At 42.8% G+C, this 18,741-nt stretch overlaps 1 non-coding gene across 1 annotated transcript; it reads right to left on the bottom strand.

Moving 5' to 3' along the window:
- Window positions 1-17,398: 17,398 nt before the first annotated feature.
- trnar-ucu (transfer RNA arginine (anticodon UCU)) lies at window positions 17,399-17,489 on the bottom strand. The gene is given in 2 exon segments: window positions 17,399-17,434; window positions 17,453-17,489. It is a non-coding gene; the product is annotated as a tRNA-Arg (tRNA).
- Between the last annotated feature and the right edge of the window lie 1,252 nt (window positions 17,490-18,741).

Genomic DNA, 18,741 nt, shown 5'->3' with positions numbered 1-18,741 from the left:
CCAGACACGCCCATATCCGAGTACTTGGCTGCGCTGCGGGTTTGTGTGAGAACAAATAATCACCACTTTTGATAATTGGTAGACCAATTAAGTTGCTAATCAAGCAACTCGTGTTGCTAAGCAAAATTATATTTGATTAGCATAACTACTATGCAAATTTGAGACAACAAAATGTACGCTGCAGTTGGAACAAAAACCAGCAGGGCAGGGGGTACTCCAGGACCGGTTTGAAAACCACTGGGTTAGACGATTGCACTGACTCCTTTTTTCACACGCAAAATTACATCGAGAGCAACAGACATGGATGGTCACTACTACTGAGTTCAGGCAATAATTACTATGCATGCTATTTAAAGTCGTTCACATTGTCTGGCAAACCCAGCGGATTGTACATCACGCATCACACTCCCCTCACACAGACGCACACAAAGAAAGATATAGAGAGACACAGAGAGAGACAGATAGAGAGAGAGAGCGCTACAGTAATTAACGGAGCACAAGAGGTGGCCGCCGAGGCCACACAAAACACGACAAAGTCAGCACAGTTTCCAAATCGACCCTATTATTTAAAATATATTCAAACTCGGCATTTACGTTTTCAAAGGAGCACAATCTGCCGGTTGTCGTGGTTGGATCGATCCATAATAATGCTAACAATGTTCCAATTTACCAACTTACATAGCTAGCTAGCGTTAACTAATTTTACTCAGATCAGTGTAATGTGTGATGCGCTGCATCACTACACTGCATGCTCACGCAGCAATGACGCAGTGACACAAATGGAACTGGCTGGCACTTATTCTGCTCGGTGATATTCTTGGTTGTTCCATGGTGGTGCTAAAGTGGGGCTGTAGCCTAACCAAGCCATACCCCGCCGCCACCCCTGACGCTGTGCAAGATTTCTATGAGGGCAATTATTGCTGTGAGTGACCTAGACAGATGTCATCATGGGCAGACTCTCTCTATATATTTTTTTTTTCACAATAATTCATATTGTCTTGTGCATCATAATAATTGTAACCAGGTGGCTGATGTGTACACTCTACCCTTGGCTAAATTACTGACCATGCCACTTGTTTCGCCCAAATAGTTTTAGATATAATGCGCACAACTCAGGTTTCCCCCTACAAGATCTTTTTAATCAAATAAAAGTAAGCAGAGACCGGAATAAATTGTACAAAATGTTTATCAGTTTATTACAAGCAAAAATCCAAGAATAAAAGCAGGATATGCAATAAACGATTCAATAATTATTCATCTTAAATGCCACAGGCGAACTGGGGTTAGTGAAGTAAAATAAACAAATAAACCACACTACAAACCAAACTCTAAATGTGAAAACAAATCGTGATCATTGTAACAACTCAACTCCAAAAAAGAAACCATTCAAATAAGAAACCCCAACTACCCGTTCACCAAGTGGCAATTAGACAGATGACTTTTAAAACTATTGTACGTTACAAATCATAATATAACAATAGTTTAAAGATGGATAAAAACAAAGAAAAAAATACATAAAATCCATTGTCAGCATGATTAAACAAAAGTTACCTAAAATGCAGTTTAAATCCAGTTACCTCGGGGAGGACAGGTATGCAGAGCAGCTTCCTTCATCCAAATCCTGTCACAGAAAGTTAGATGAGTTGGGAGCTGTGAACACAGGTGGGACTTGATAGGGGTGGGACACTTTCCTGGTTTTCTTCTATTTTTACCCCTGTCAGAGATCCCAGTTTAATACTAATGTCTAATCAGATTAATCTGTGTCCCAGTCTCCCTCTTTCATATGATATGCAAGTATTACTGATGTAACAAATATCATTTTATTTTCTAGAAAGGGGTGAGGTGACACATTAGCTGACTAAAGTAGGTAGAAACTTTTTTTTTTTAATCTATGTACTATTTGTCAATAGTGAAGTCATGCTGGATTCCAAGACGTGTCTCAGGCTGCCCTCTGACAGAGAAGGAGCTTATTAAGGGCATGTGTTGTGTGCAGGGTATTGTTATTGTTGTATTGCTATGACCAGCAGTACATATTGTGATATTGTGGAGCAGTGTAGCACAGTCACTCAGAGATGGCTCACACTCTGGGCCCTCATTCACCACAGCCCAACACTATAATGGGGATCCCAGACTGACGGGTAGTGGCAAAATAAATCAGTTTTCTGTTGGTCTCAGTGTAGGATGTTGTTAATATACACTGCACTGCTGGGTTTACAGGTCACAGTGAGTGTCTCTCCTGGCTGAACAGATTTCACTGATGGAGTCTGAGTCACAGTATACTGTCCGCTGGATTCTGGAAACGAAGAATAAAAATAATGCTTACATATATATGTAATATACATGAAAACAATCTGATTTGATCTGTGAGTTTGATGTGTGCCTGTTTAGATATTACAAAGAAATACATACAAAATGGAAATAATAAAATCAAAATAATTCCCACCCTGAGTGCAGAGTGTCCAGATGAACATGGTGATGAAAGTCATTGTTGATGTGTATTGTGTTGGCATGAAGGGCAGCTGTCGGTCATGAAGTGTTAAACTCACAGGCTGTAAACACTCCCAGAGCACTGAAGCATGTGCTGCCGGTGCCAAGTGTCTCGTTGTCGGACCTGCTGCATGGATTCCCCAGATCACCGCTACCTGTCACCCCTGTCTCAAGTTTTGTGGTTTCCCTTCTAATAATTTCATTCTTTTCTTTCTTCAAATGTACTTAAACCAAGGAGTACAGTTTTTGAACCATTCAAGACGATTTTATTAATTTTCCTTTTTAAAAAAAAACTGGTGGTTCAGTTAATTTGCTACAGAAATTCGATACCCTCTCAGTAATGTTGTGTAGATTGCTAAATGGAGAGTCTTTGACAGCATAAACATATTAACTGTGTAGTGGTGCACCTCAACAGCTTAACAAGCTTTCCATTTCCATTTTCAAAATAAGAAGCAGAATGTGCTCACAGGGCTCCCCAATTATTGACATTTGAGGCCAGAGGAGTAAATTGATGCACATTGAATGTCATATTTTTTTCTCCATAAAGGATCTGAACACGAATTACAAATTCTACAAGGATAAGGGCAGCAAAATGAGTATCCCGCGTATCAATTTCACTTTCTAACAATATATGCATTGGTTGCACAAGCAGAGCAAATTGAGCATTATTTAAGAAGCATCTTTCAATCACAAAGGCAACATGTTCCCTATGACCCACTGGGCTTTGGAAAGCTGTTCCTCTGCTCTATATCGGACCTCCGGATCATTTGTTTGTTGCTAATTGATTGGTATAAGCCCCAGGTGTGTACAATCCCCCAGGAAATTATATACTAGGCTGCAATTTAGTGCGTATCCTGCACTTGTGTTGCAATCTGACCCAAAGGGCAACACCTTTGAGTTACTAACTTAATCCTGTACCAATGTTTACATATTAGATAACTTTCACCATCTGCTGTCAGAGAAACAATGCACTATGTTTGGCAAAGCACTACGCTATGTACAGAACACACTTATTCCTGGGTAGCTGCTGCCATGCTGGAACAGGCTGGCACACAAAATCAGGCGCCTGCAAAACAGTTTATATGTTATTGCTCAACTGTCATAAATTGTAGAATACATGATCTCGATAAAAGCTCAGACATTTATCACACAGGGCAAGCCAGCTAAGCGATGAAAGGAACCATAACCATTTAATGTGCCTTTTCACAATTGCTGGCGCTCTGTGCCACGATCAGCCGTGTTCAGCCAGCATTAATGACACAGGCCGCTTGTCTAGAACGGCAACATGAATTGAGCACCATCAGAGTAAACAGACAGTCGCAGTGCGGGGGCTTCTGTAGACTTTCACAATTATCCGAATTTACTTTTCTCACTTGAATTCTGTGCTCTCTATATTATCGCTGGATCCAGGGGACTGGGGACAGTGCTGGCTCAGTACCGGTACACTGTGTGTGTGTGTGTGTGTGTGTGTGTGTGTGTGTGTGTGTGGGGTGGCGGGGGGGGCGTGCTGGGCATCCCAGGTGCTGCTGTCTTAGACCGAGGTGGAGCCCGAGTGGTAGTCTGACGTCACCTTCTCTGTGGCACTCGTCACTTCCTTAGTTATTGTCATCATCGCCGCTGCTGGGGAAACTCTCCACTTTAAAAGTGTCATTGTCCTCACCATACCTGGAGAAATAAAATAAAACGGTTCAGAATGGTTACTGGAAATCAGGGTGTGTGCCCTGCGCTGAAACCAAACACAAGAAAGGACGAGAGTGAAAAGGAAGAAAGGGAAATAAGGAGAGAGAAACGCTCACCTGCACCACAGCTCTCCAGGGTCGACCCATAGTGAGCGCCCAACAAACCAAATGGCCCATCCCTAGCTCCATAATATCACTATCTATATCATATATGTTTGCTTATATATTGACTTAAATACGGTGTTGCTTATTTATGGTGTATGCAACTGTGTTAAAGGATTTATGTACAAGGTTTCTTCAGTTTAATCCAGTACCCCCCCCCCTATACCAAATGGCCCGTCCCTAACTGCACAATATCACTCTATACGTTTACTTGTATTTTAACGTAGCTTATTTATGGTCTATGCAACTGTATTTAAGGATTGATACACACGTTTTCTTGTCTTTTGGCTTTGTTTTAGGGTTATACTCACGTTTAATGATGCTCTGGTCACTCCACAGACTGCCTCTGTTGTCTGCTGCAAGTGGTACATTCGATTACATCTTGACGTGCGCTAGTAGCGATCGTTTCCAGTACATTTCTATATAAAATACTACCGGAGTTAGGCTGGAGGACACAAACCGAACGCAACCGCTGGCACATTGTCAGTTGCACGCATTCGTGAAACTAGCGCACCGAATAGCGCACCGAGGAAAAATCTGAGGATTTAAATCGTAACAGCTGTAAAACGTAAGATAATATGCACTAGCCACACGGACTAGTTCTAGAGAATCTGTACTGGTCCGCAGCGAGCTGCACTAGCCATTGGCAAGCGTTAAGATCGACCCCTGTAGTAGAACAGTGTGTCTCTATGGTTACCTATGTAGAAGCCCCAGTATAGACCAGTGTGTCTCTGGTCTATTAGATGGACTGTATTATAGAGTTAGACTTATAATTGTCACATTGTGCCAAATGTTGTGTCAAACGTAGTGAGAAGTCTGTTAATTATACAGTAGTCAAGCTGGCTTGCATTAGTCAGTCACTAGTCAGTGGGAACTGTTTCTCTTTGGGTCTAGTCCAGTATGGTCCTGCCTATGACTAGTCTATTGTTGAATGGATTGTTGTTTTAATGAGGGCTGAGATTCTAGTCCAGTTGATGTTCTACTCTCAGACTTTTGATTTTAAAATTTACTTTTCACGTTGTGCCTCAGAATGCTCAGGAGTATATGAATCAGATGTGAATTGATAATGAAACAATGATTGGTAAAAATCGATGAAGATCGATGGTTCCATGTTTATGAAATGTTTTGATTCTTGAAGGCAATGTCACTCAATGTGTGTGACTTCTTAATAATGAGTATTACAGTTCAGGCCAAATGGCAGCTGGAATTTGAATACTCTGTATTTCATGTGTTTTAAGTGGTATTGTTCAAATACAGCACATTTAGAAGGCTGAATGATGCAGCAAATTGACAAAACATTGAGTGACAGTGAGTGCAAATTAAATAAGAAATAACAAAGTTTGTTACAGTTTTAAATAATACAAATTGACAATATTTTCAACAATTTTCTTTTCCTGACACACTGGTCTATACTGGGTCTACTACATAGGTAACCATGGAGACACACTGGTCTATACTGGGGCTACTACATAGGTAAACATAGAGACACACTGGTCTATACTGGGGCTACTACATAGGTAACTATAGAGACACACTAGTCTATACTGGGGCTACTACATAGGTAACCATGGAGACACACTGGTCTATACTGGGGCCACTACATAGGTAACCATAGAGACACACTGGTCTATATGGGGCTACTACATAGGTAACCCAGGGCTCTACAGTGTGAGCGTTATGCTCGAATTTGTGAGTGAAAATAATGTTGTGCGAGTGTGAAATACAATTTGGGCGCACAGTGCGTATACAATATTTGAACTCTATAAGTAAATACTACATTGACAGGATTTTGATAATAATTATATCTTACACTAATCATTATTACGTTAGAAAATGTGGGAAATGTAGTTCGGTTGTGGATTGTCGCAATTAACCGAGAAGGCAATGAAAACTACAAGAACCGTGAATGACGTTCATGACCCAGTGCTGCAGCGGTACATTTGGTACGACATCCAATCACCTACCATCTGGCGTTAGCCGCCTTGTCATTAAAACACACTTACAGATACAGTAGTACTCAGCGACAGCGGGGCTGCCAATGACTTAGCGATAAAGTTGATTAAAATCGAATAAAATCTTAAAATGTAATTAATCGTCGATTACTTGGGTCTACCTGGGGCGCAGCTACTAGAAAAAACCACCTTGAGAGAGGCAACAGCTTCACCCGTGGAAAGTAAAGGAGCACTTTACATTGAATTTACACTGGAGAGTTTGCTGCAACATGTGCACGGGTGAACTCACACGGTGCGGGCACAATGACACAGAAAACTGAAGAGACGCACTGGAGCCGATGGCAGGATGGAGACATTCAGCTGGTACATTTCTGGACCGAAAACTTGTCCATTAAGGATGGCACAGTGGACCCGTTTAAACCATACAAGTACTCAATCTTTCTGTTACTTGAGTTACACCTAGTTTCTTTCTTACGGTGGCCCTGAAGTGCAACTGCTGAAAAAATAAAACAGCAGCTGCGAGATTTGCAGTGGCTGTGAGATTTGGAAGTGCTGAAAAATGTATTTTGTAATAATTATCTGAATCTCAGCCAATGAGTTCCTCATCCACCTAACAGACACTCATACAAGACAGTGTCCTAGTCCTGCGCTCTTGTTGGGAAGGATATATCACAAGAACCATCTTAAATTACCCACTGTTCTAAAACTTACTATATAAGGACCTACCTCGCTCTCCTTGTTTGTTGGGTAGAAAGATTGTGGTGGTTTTGACTGTGTTAATATATATATATATTTTAAGGATTGCTTGCGTTTTTGATTTGGACTCTTACTGAGAACCCTAATTTTGTGATTGAACCTGGACTGGCTGAGGACCCACTGCCTACTGATTTGGACAAACACTTTCACAATGTCAGAGAAGCCTTTGTGTTTGATCACTTTGTAAACTTAAGTGATGGTAACAAAGAAGGAAACCTGGACCCCACCGGACCTCACTTTCGCAGCCCCCCAGCTCCCCCGGACCTCACTTCATCAGCATCAGGTCTATACTGGGGCTTCTACATAGGTAACCATATGTAACGAGGAGTTAGTAAATGTCCTGCTGTTGTAGGGGTTCTAAGCTAGATATCTTGGATGGATGAGAAACTAAAGGATCTAAGTTTGTGCCCCCAACACAGTTTGTCCCTATACCCCCCAAATTTGAGGTATGTGCCCATCCTGCGTTATATATTTTTTTACATACCGAAGTATAGCTGTGACCTAATTTGGCAAAGTAGGGTTCAAGATTTAAATTCACAAGAGACACCCCTACACCAAGATACTTATACAATAGAAAAACTATGGTCATGCTATGCTTCAAAGAAAGAAAATGCTATTGCTGCTTACTTGCGTTTTTCCCTTTTTACCTTCTCTGATCACAATGCTTTTTGACAAAAACTCAGGTGCAGGTGCACCCTGCGCTATCCTTTGCCCGAGCTTTGTCCAGGAAATCTCACTGTAGTCATCTTAGTTCAACGCGGGCTCTCCTTAACTGCGTGTCACACGGGTCCCGTTCACTTTGCACCTAGAACAGTCTCTTCTAAAAAAAAACTTGAAAAGAAACACAATTCCAGGCCAGTGTTCAAAAACAAAGTTCATTGTTTTCATATAAAAAACATGTTTATTTCCTCTGCACACTACACAGCTCCAATTTGCACACTCAACTAATCATGGCGACTACTCTTCCCGAACTACAGCCCACCCTTTTTCTCGAGAAAGCTACATTCCGATTGGACAGCAGGTTAGGCGATTCAGTAATTCAGTTGGTTTGCGAAGCCATCCATTACATTAGACCTCTCTGGTGTTCTTAATGTAACAATACCGTATTCTGAACAAAGTAGTATCCCTTACAGTATCCCCCCTGTTGAAAACCTGCTGAATTAATACAGGTTATATATCAAAACATTCAAGGCAATTTCAGGATACCTTTTAAGGGGTCTGTGATCTATAATGACAATACACTGCATATTTTTTGTAAATACCCTTCTATTAAGCTTACTGGAAGTGTACCCTTGTTATATCTCTAGGAGCGTCTCACAACAGGGGAATCCTCCCTCTCTAGCTCTAGATCATCCAAGGGTTCTGGTTCCTGCCCATCTAGAATTCCCTCTGTGTGTTTGTGACTCTACACACAGAGACGCACTGTTCTGTACTGGGGCTTCTATATAGCTAACCATAGAGACACACTGGTCTATACTGGGATTAGGTAACCATAGAGACACACTGTTCTATACTGGGGCTTCTACATAGGTAACCATAGAGACACTGTTCTATACTGGGGCTTCTACATAGGTAACCATTAGTAATATTACGTATTAGTCCTTTTATTCCCTGGAAGATAGCACTTCACAGCATTTGATCATGCTTCTTGTGTTACTAATACTTGTATTATTGATTGATTTCCCCCTTGCTCCCTTTCCTGTGACCTTACATCTTGACAGCACTTAGCTTTTACGTTCCAGGATGTATGACCTCACTTACTGTACTTACCTGTGTAAATTGGAAGTTGTAAAATGTATTATATTTTGAATTGCTTTGTACAATGTAAATTTGTATTTGTAATATTTGATGCCTTAACTGTATTCTTGCAATTTGTATAGCACTGGATAAGGGCATCTGCCAAGAAATAATAATAATAATAATAATAATAATAATAATAATAATAATAATAATAATAATAATAATAATAATAACAATAGTAATAATAGCCATAGAGACACACTGGTCTGTACTGGGACAAGGTAACCATAGAGACACTGGTCTATACTGAACTGATGCTGGTCATGAAATGTACCCTGTGATGAGGTGTGCGTGATGGTAAAGCAGTAGCTCTTTTGGAGTATCAGGGCTCATAGTGTTGCATTTTTGCGGAGTTCTTCAACACAGGTTTGTATTTCACTATCATGTTTACTTTAAATAGCTCAGAGAAATGTCCTTTATTTAGAGCTTCTCTGAGACCCCTGATTGGAATTCACTGCTTTGTGCAGTACATCAGAATGTCAGTCACAGCTTTAATCACAATTCCTCTCAAATAAGCCTTCCTGGAATCCCGATTTAACCAATTAAAAATGTTTCTGTGTGGCTTTGTCTGTAACCTTCGGATGGACAGTACCAGTTGCTTGCTTCATGTTTTGAACGGCTCTGATTCAAATGCTTAAAATCTTTAAAACCATTTTTAGTGAATGTTTCTTCGGTGTGGGAATCAGAACAAATGCCTGCATATCTACAGATAATTGCATTTCTGGCTATGCTGTATTCCATCCAGCGATACTTCTCATACCACCGCTGTGATGAAAAACTTTGGGATTTAACACAAATTTAAGCAAATGCCTGCAATTTTGGCCGTGTAGGTGACTCATCTATTCCTTATAAATCCGAGGGACAGTAAAATGTTTCCTTACCGAATTCAACACTGGCCTGTGGATGCAAAGCAGTGCTTATATTGGTTTCTTCCGATGCAGTTGGTGATTTATCAGGTTGTGTAATGTGCTGTTCTGATAGTTCTCATCTCGTCTTTTGAAGTAATTCAACAAATAATTTTGTTTCACCATTTGTAGGAACTCCGTTCACAACTACATTTGTTCAGTTGTCATGGTGTGATGCACTACGTAAAAAAACATTTACCACAGCCAGTTATAACCTGCTTGTGCATAACTTAGCCAAAATGTAACCATTAGACTTGAAAAGAACCAGCCCCCATGCTTTGGAATAAAGCCTGTGATTTTCCGAAACACGTTATTGCTTCAGAATCTTGTATTTATAATGTTTTTTTAACACGCGGGAGAAATTTTACACTCTCTGATTGGGTGGACCTGAGAGGTAAGTAGGTGGGCCATGGCCCACCCAGGCCCACCCAGGCCCACCCATGGCTACGCTCCTGTTGTGGCCCAGTTGCTTATTTGACACCCAGACTTACGGCCCACTGATTAATTTAGGTTGCCTTTATTAAAGAGTCTAAAGACGGCTGTCCGGTTCTGAACTTGGACCTGAAGTATTGTGTATTATGAGTATCGCGTGTCTTCAAAGCATGCAGGGAAAATGTACAATGACTCGAGATCGTCACCCTTGAACTCCCTCACTACTTTTGTTCTCTGAAAGTAGCTGATAGAAACTTGCACACAACTAGTTATTCAGAGATAACATTACCACTTTAAACGATTTTTCAATTGGGCTATAGTGGCTGTTATAATGGGGTTTTAGATTTCCTAACATTGACTGGGAAAGCCCAGTTGAGACTACAGAAGCAGTAGTAGAAATGTTTTAGAGGGCAAACGACTGCTTTCTACCTCAATTAGTCAGGGAACCAACCAGAGAGAGCACATGCTATTTGATATTTTCAAACGACCAATGGTGAACTGCGGTCACAATATGGTTAGCTTTGAGGCATACTTTCACAAAACAAGGACCTACACTCAGTAGAGCCTATTACTAAAAATGAACCCACATTTCTTAAAATCATAAATGTAACCGCTACACTGTAAAAATTATTTGTTGACGCAACGTGACTTAGTCAAGTCATCTTGTTGCTTTGACTCAGTTTAGCAAACATGAAGTGTTAAGTTCACTCACTGTTGAAATAACATGCAGTAAATTGAGCCAACGTACTCTATCAATTAATAAGCATTTAGAATTTTTAGTTAAGTCAACTGAAAAACATATTAATTGAACTTAATTTTTCAAGTTTTCACAACTATAAACCAAGTCTAATTGACAAAATAGTCATTCTTCCTCAACTTTCATTACTTACAGTGAGGGAAAAAAGTATTTGATCCCCTGCTGATTTTGTACGTTTGCCCACTGACAAAGAAATGATCAGTCTATAATTTTAATGGTAGGTGTATTTTAACAGTGAGAGACAGAATAACAACAAAAAAATCCAGAAAAACTCATTTCAAAAAAGTTATAAATTGATTTGCATGTTAATTAGGGAAAGAAGTATTTGATCTCCTATCAATCAGCAAGATTTCTGGCTCCCAGGTGTCTTTTATACAGGTAATGAGCTGACATTAGGAGCGCTCCTAAATCTCAGCTCGTTACCTGTATAAAAGACACCTGTCCACAGAAGCAATCAATCAATCAGATTCCAAACTCTCCACCATGGCCAAGACCAAAGAGCTGTCCAAGGATGTCAGGGACAAGATTGTAGACCTACACAAGGCTGGAATGGGCTACAAGACCATCGCCAAGCAGCTTGGTGAGAAGGTGACAACAGTTGGTGCGATTATTCGCAAATGGAAGAAACACAAAATAACTGTCAGTCTTCCTCGGTCTGGGGCTCCATGCAAGATCTCACCTCGTGGAGTTTCAATGATCATGAGAACGGTGAGGAATCAGCCCAGAACTACACGGGAGGATCTTGTTAATGATCTCAAGGCAGCTGGGACCATAGTCACCAAGAAAACAATTGGTAACACACTACGCCATGAAGGACTGAAATCCTGCAGCGCCCGCAAGGTCCCCCTTCTCAAGAAAGCACATGTACAGGCCCGTCTAAAGTTTGCCAATGAACATCTGAATGATTCAGAGGAGAACTGGGTGAAAGTGTTGTGGTCAGATGAGACCAAAATCGAGCTCTTTGGCATCAACACAACTCGCCGTGTTTGGAGGAGGAGCAGTGCTGCCTATGACCTCAAGAACACCATCCCCACCATCAAACATGAAGGTGGAAACATTATGCTTTGGGGGTGTTTTTCTGCTAAGGGGACAGGACAACTGCACCGCATCAAAGGGATAATGGACGGGGCCATGTACCGTCAAATCTTGGGTGAGAACCTCCTTCCCTCAGCCAGGGCATTGAAAATGGGTCGTGGATGGGTATTCCAGCATGACAATGACCCAAAACACACAGGAGTGGCTCAAAAAGAAGCACATTAAGGTCAAGGAGTGGCCTAGCCAGTCTCCAGACCTTAATCCCATAGAAAATCTGTGGAGGGAGCTGAAGGTTCGAGTTGCCAAACGTCAGCCTCGAAACCTTAATGACTTGGAGAGGATCTGCAAAGAGGAGTGGGACAAAATCCCTCCTGAGATGTGTGCAAACCTGGTGGCCAACTACAAGAAACGTCTGACCTCTGTGATTGCCAACAAGGGTTTTGCCACCAAGTACTAAGTCGAAGGGGTCAAATACTTATTTCCCTCATTAACATGCAAATCAATTTATAACTTTTGAAATGCATTTTTCTGGATTTTTTTGTTGTTATTCTGTCTCTCACTGCTAAAATACACCTACCATTAAAACTATAGACTGATCATTTATTTGTCAGTGGGCAAACGTACAAAATCAGCAGGGGATCAAATACTTTTTTCCCCCACTGTAAGTAATGAAAGTTGAGGAAGAATGACTATTAATTTCATTTGCAATCCACAAAGTCCATCTATAATCATTCAAACGCGGGCTACTTCATCTTTTCTTGCATGATCAGCAACTTTATCCCATGCTAATTAATACAAAAAATTTCTCAACTCCGGTAAAGTAGTATGTCATCATGACGTGATGGTTTTGGCACATGCGCATTACACAAAACGTTCATAGAACATATGTTTTGTGGTTACCTGAGCACGTTATTTAAAGTTTTACAATTCTGTTCAAGTTGAGGTTGTTGTAACTCATCTTATTGTGTGGTGAGACACTGCAATTTCACAGAACATGATTTTACTTGTCCAATTTCCAAAACGAGCTCTCTTCAATCTCCGTTTCAAATCCATGTTGATTTGCGGGTAATCACTGTATCCACTCAATCTTACTACAGTTGTAAGAAAACACCTGTAATGCTGTACAAATGCATGTGTTTTTCAAGCACATGAAAGATTGTAGACAGGTAGAGATCGCCACTTGAGTGCCAGACTGACTCTATTGTAAAGGGAAGGCAGGATTATGTGTTATATTTGAGTTATTATGTATTTAAATGACCAGTCAAAATAACCCGATTTTGGCTATTCTAGGTAAATGTGTTTATAACTTATTTATTTTCATGTTTATGCAGCTAAAACGCTGTAGGCATGTTTAATACATATAGTTAGGAATAGTCACGAATGGGTATATGCGCAGTGTATTTTGGAACACAGTATAATTCAAATTTGAATAACCAAAACGGTCAAATTGACCGGCTCTGCGCTTGTAGTGTTAAATGTGGGTGTCATATCGTGGGCCGCACTTCCATGTGTGACGGGCCGCAGGTCGAGAACCACTGCCCTATTCAGAACAGGTTGGTCAGATAGGACCAGAACCAGTGCAGACCCAAAGAACAGAGGACGAGCGTTAGGCAGACAAACCCCAGGGCCCCAGGGCCACAGGTTAGTGCTTTCCTGGAGGTCTTTAGCTCCCCTGTATAATGGACCATTCCAGAGAGATTCCCCTTTGCAGTCAATATCATCAGCTCAGCAGTTTGCCAATACAGATCCCTGGGGAGGTGGGGGCTCAAATCCAGGACCAGGGTTAGCCACCCCTAGCATAAAGCAAAACATTACATGTGTTTAAATGGTTGAAGTCAATACAGTGATTAATGAATTGATGTATTTATTGAGGTGGCTGTGACAGAGTGGCTATAGAGACTATTGCGCTCCTTCACAGCAGCGTCTCTGTTGCTTATATTAAGTTATACTAAGGTATGCTGAGCTGACGATATTGAGGTTTTTACTAAAGAAAAAACAGATAACATGCCACAGGTTAACAACCAGTCCAGTCAAACCCTAAGAGAGATCAGGATAAATGAGGAGGAGGTAGTAAAGGGACTAGCAGAATTAAAAACAAACAAATCACCTGGGCCAGATGGTATATTTCCAACAGTACGTAAAGAAATTATGGAAATGATTGTATTAATTATTTCTAAATAGCACTGGTTTCACTGTTTTTGAATGTTTTGATGTTTTTTTTATTTGTCAAATGCATTGACCGTTATTGTTCTTTTAAATGCATCAGATTGTTTTGATAGTTTTTTTTTGTTTGTTGTTTTTTACATTTCAGTTATTTTGACAATTTTTTCACCATTGCATAAATTAAATAGTCTAAAATGTGCTTTTTATTATTTTGTCTTCCTTTTCAAAGACAAAATCAATTACAAAACTACAATTAAAAAATATGTATTTAAGACTGAACATTAAACACTGTGCCAACAAAGCACAATAAATAAAATAAAATAAAATAGATACATTTATATCTGGCCATCTTTGAGCCCCCCTTCTTGAATAGCCTACTGTGAAAGCCGGACACAAATAACGGGGAGAGAGAGAGGGAGAGTCTCCGGTTTCGGTTGTGTCCGGGCTTTATTTTGTTCAGGTATGTCAAAAAAGGGCGGAGATACAAAACAAAAACAAAATCAAAAGCAAAAGCAAAAAGTGTCCACAATCGGGGTGCTCCGGGCAGACAGGGGTAATAGACTCAGTCCACCTTCTTGTCGGTTAGCTGCTTCCGTCGGGGAGGGAGAGGGATTAAATAAACAGGGCACAGCCCACTTTATAGCGAGACACTCCTTTTCAATGGTGCTATATTTACGCTCCTGGGCGATAATTGTTTGCTTAGATAGAGGACGGGGTGTTCCTGACCCCCAACACTCTGGGACAGGACCGTGCCCACTCCAACTTCTCAGGCGTCGGTCTGTAGAATGAAAGGGAGAGAGAAGTCAAGGCATTTAAAAAAAGGGTGTTGGCAGAGGCGGTCCTTAATCGCCTGGAAAGCCACCTGGCACTGCTCCGTCCACTGGACCGTATCTGGAGCACCTTTTCGCGTCAGTTCGGTCAGGGGGTAAGCTAGGGTGGCAAAGTCCGGCAGAAACTGGCGATAATACCCGGAAAACCCCAAAAACTGCCGAACTTCCTTTTTGGACTTAGGAGGCGGACAGGAGGCAATAGCGGTCACCTTGTCAACGACTGGCCGTACCTGCCCCCCTCCTAAGAGGTACCCCAGATACTTGGTCTCCCTCCTCCCAACTGTTCACTTGCCCGGGTTTTCCGTGAGCAGCGCCCAGCCGATCCAGCAACTCATCCACACGGGGCATCGGATAGGCATCAAACCTAGACACTGCATTGAGCTCCCTATAATCAACGCAGAATCTAGTGCTGCCGTCAGGCTTTGGCACCAAGACTATAGGGCTACACCATTCCGATTGTGACTTTTCAATGACTCCCAGCTCCAACATCTTCTGCACCTCTTCATTGACAGCCTACTTTTTGTAATAGGGGGTGCGATAGGGTTTGACACGCACGCAGTGGTCCAGTGCTGTGTGGATGTGGTGTTCAATGAGAAGTGTGAGCACGGGTCGGTGAGAAAAGACATGCTGGAAGCGGCACAATAAAGAGCAAACGTGCTGTTTCTGGGCGTTTGTTAAATGGGCGTTTGTTAAATTGAGTTCAGTGCGAACCTCAGAAACAGCGGCTTCAGACTCTTTATTGTGGGGGGAACTAAAAGCACCCAATGCTTCCTGCTCTCGCCACTTCTTCAGCATGTTCAGATGATAGATCTGCTTTTACCTCCGACGATCTGGGCGACACACCTCATAATCAACATCCCCTAAGCGGCGTGTGACCAAAAAGGGTCCCTGCCACTTAGCCAGCAGTTTAGATGTTGAATTTGGGAATAACACCAGTACCTTGTCCTTGGGTGAACGATCGTAACCGGGCTCTCCTGTTGTACATGCGCTGTTGTCGCTCCTGGGCCTGTAAGAGATGCAACTGTGCAAGTTTCCCCAGTGCCGATAGCCGATCTCTCAGGTCCAGGATGTGCTGTACCATAGAGGTCTGGGAGGGGGCGGTCGCCTCCCAGTCCTCCTTTATTAAGTCGAGGATGCCCCTCAGCCGCCTCCCGTACAGCAGCTCGAAGGGAGAGAAGCCAGTGGACGTCTGGGGCACCTCGCGTACAGCGAACAGCAGGGGTGGCAATAACTTGTCCCAGTCCCAAGCGTCTGTGCTCACAAACTTACAGATCATGTTCTTTAGGGTTTTATTAAAGAGCTCCACTAGGGCGTCTGTCTGGGGATGATAGATTGAGGTCCTGATGGACTTTATCCCCAGCAGCCTACAGAGGTCTCGCATCACGCGTGACATGAATGGAGAGCCCTGATCTGTCAGGATTTCCTTTGGGATCCCCACCCGAGTGAAGACCTTAAACAGCTCCTCGGCGATCCTAGTCGCTAACATTGTCCGTAGACGAATTGCCTCCAGGTACCGAGTGGCATAGTCTACTATGACCAGCACAAATTGATACCCCGCGGAGCTTTTCTCCAACGGACCGATCAAATCCATCCCAATGCGCTCAAATGGTATCTCCATGAGAGGCAGCGGTACCAGCGGAGCCCACGGTACTGCACTGGCATTGGTCTTCTGGCACTCCGGACAGGCAGCACACCATCTTTCTACCTCCTTTTTGATGCCTGGCCAGAAGAATCGGTCCATTATCCGGCTTAAGGTCTTGTCACGACACAGGTGACCTGCCCCAGCCAAATCAGATGAGAGCCTATGATCCTTAATATTAGATAGATAGTTTTCACTAGCGAGCACCCGGCCGGGCGATGTCCAGGCTGCCCGCAACGTCACCGTGGTTTTTCCAGGGGACCACACACTGCCGGGGGAGAGAGAAAAAGAAGGAGCTAAGGAGGCAGATTTGTTTTTGGGACAGGCAAGGCGAGAAGGGGAAGTGGGTCGGGGAGAAACATGTTTAGGTGTGGTGTTTGGCAACATGCTGGTATCCAGGACAGTCGGGTCAGAGGGGGTCTTGGGATTGGAAGGGAGGGTGCCCGCCGTCGGGCATCAGAAGGTGGCATCGTCCCGGGCAATGATGGTTCTCTGCCAGCCTGGTGCCAGCCTTCAGGTTGGACGTGGGAGATGGCAGATGAACTGCTCCAAGGCCACCAGGTCGGCAACTTCCGTGGCTTGAGCCAGCGGTGGCAGGCACCGGGAGCCAGGTTCGAACCGGAGGCTTCTGTCCGACGTCAGACCGACCCGGTCCAGGACACTGTCCCTCAGACTTTTGTAGTCTAGGGCATCCTCGGGACGAAGCACTCGGGTGGCAGGGGAGCCAGGCGTACCGCCCACTCCGACTCCGGCCAGTCGCAACACCGGGCAGTGCGCTTGAAGATGGCAAGAAGTGAGCACTGACTCTGGTGGGACTCGAACCCACAACCTTTGAATGACCACTGCCCTTTTCACTAGAAGTCCAACGCGCTATCCATTGCGCCACAGAGCCACACAAGACATTTGTCACCATACTGTTCTGCACGCCTACTGATGACGGGGCATCTCAGCGTGCTTGTAGAAGTAGCATTTTCAGATGTGTTTTTTAATCCCTGTCTCGCTGATATTGACACAAAAGGAAATGATGGGTTCTTCTTTTAGATAATGCGGCTCATGTTGACTTGACTGTGAGGGGAAGTATTTGTCAAGCACACTGTCTGTGTCTGTCTGGCTGTCTGTGTGTGTCTGTGCTTGTGTGTGTGTGTCTCTGTGTGTGATGTGGGACAGTGCCCTGTCTGAGTGCCAAATATATTATATTCCCACCATTGTTGCAGCAAGATTGTGTAACCCATATATGAATTTAAGCTTTGTGTATGGCTCCGGAGAGGACAGGTACAGTAGTTCTGTGCAGGTGATTTTTAGAAAAACATTTTCATCCAAGGACATAGAAAGAACATAATGTAAGACACAGGAGACGTGTGTGTTAAAGTTTGAGGTACCTCATTACCATCATCTAGTTGCCCAGAAACCAAAGGGAGTCCTCTTGTATATGATAGCAAGTTCTTTAGAAAAACTTTAGATGTGTCTTGCCCAGTGACCATCTCCGGAGCGCTCAATAAACTTTTTTGGTATTATTTCAGTTAAATCAGGTCCTGATTATTCCTTGTCCGCCTGTTTATTGAGGGAGTAAAATTTGTCCCTATTAGTGCGTCTGTGTCTGTGTCTCTGTGTGTGTGTGTCTGTGGAGGGTTGACATTTTTGATATCCATAACATCAGAGCAGATGAGCTGAACATGTTTCTCATTATGCACACTGGGCACACTATATTGAATAGTGATAACACTACACACATATGAACACCAAATTATTGCTGAATCTATAGTTATGTTAACTCTGAAAATGATAAAATGATCATCTGAAACACACAACAATAAAGCAACGAACATCATTCCACAAAGCAAAGCGAGCACATACAAGGATACTGTAAATTGTAACTGTACGCATACACTAATGTACAAGCACAATGACCATGAACTCAGACCCAATTCTTGGTGGGGGGGGTTTAAGACTAGAAAAGTCACTGGTGCCATCACTGGTATACATTGATTACAGATCGGGCCCTGTGTTCAGTGTGGCCACTGCTACCTACCTACATACCAGAGGAGGCTGGTGCATAGAGGTGCGAGAGAGCAGTTCTGGATCAAACACACCTGCTGCTGCGCTCTGCTCTCCAATGCGCACTGCAGGTCAGTCTCAGGACCAGA

Source organism: Amia ocellicauda, chromosome 12 (genome assembly GCF_036373705.1).
Source record: "Amia ocellicauda isolate fAmiCal2 chromosome 12, fAmiCal2.hap1, whole genome shotgun sequence".
Taxonomy (NCBI): domain Eukaryota; kingdom Metazoa; phylum Chordata; class Actinopteri; order Amiiformes; family Amiidae; genus Amia; species Amia ocellicauda.
The sequence above is the reverse complement of the archived record's forward strand: the minus strand, read 5'-3'. Positions and strand labels throughout refer to the sequence as shown.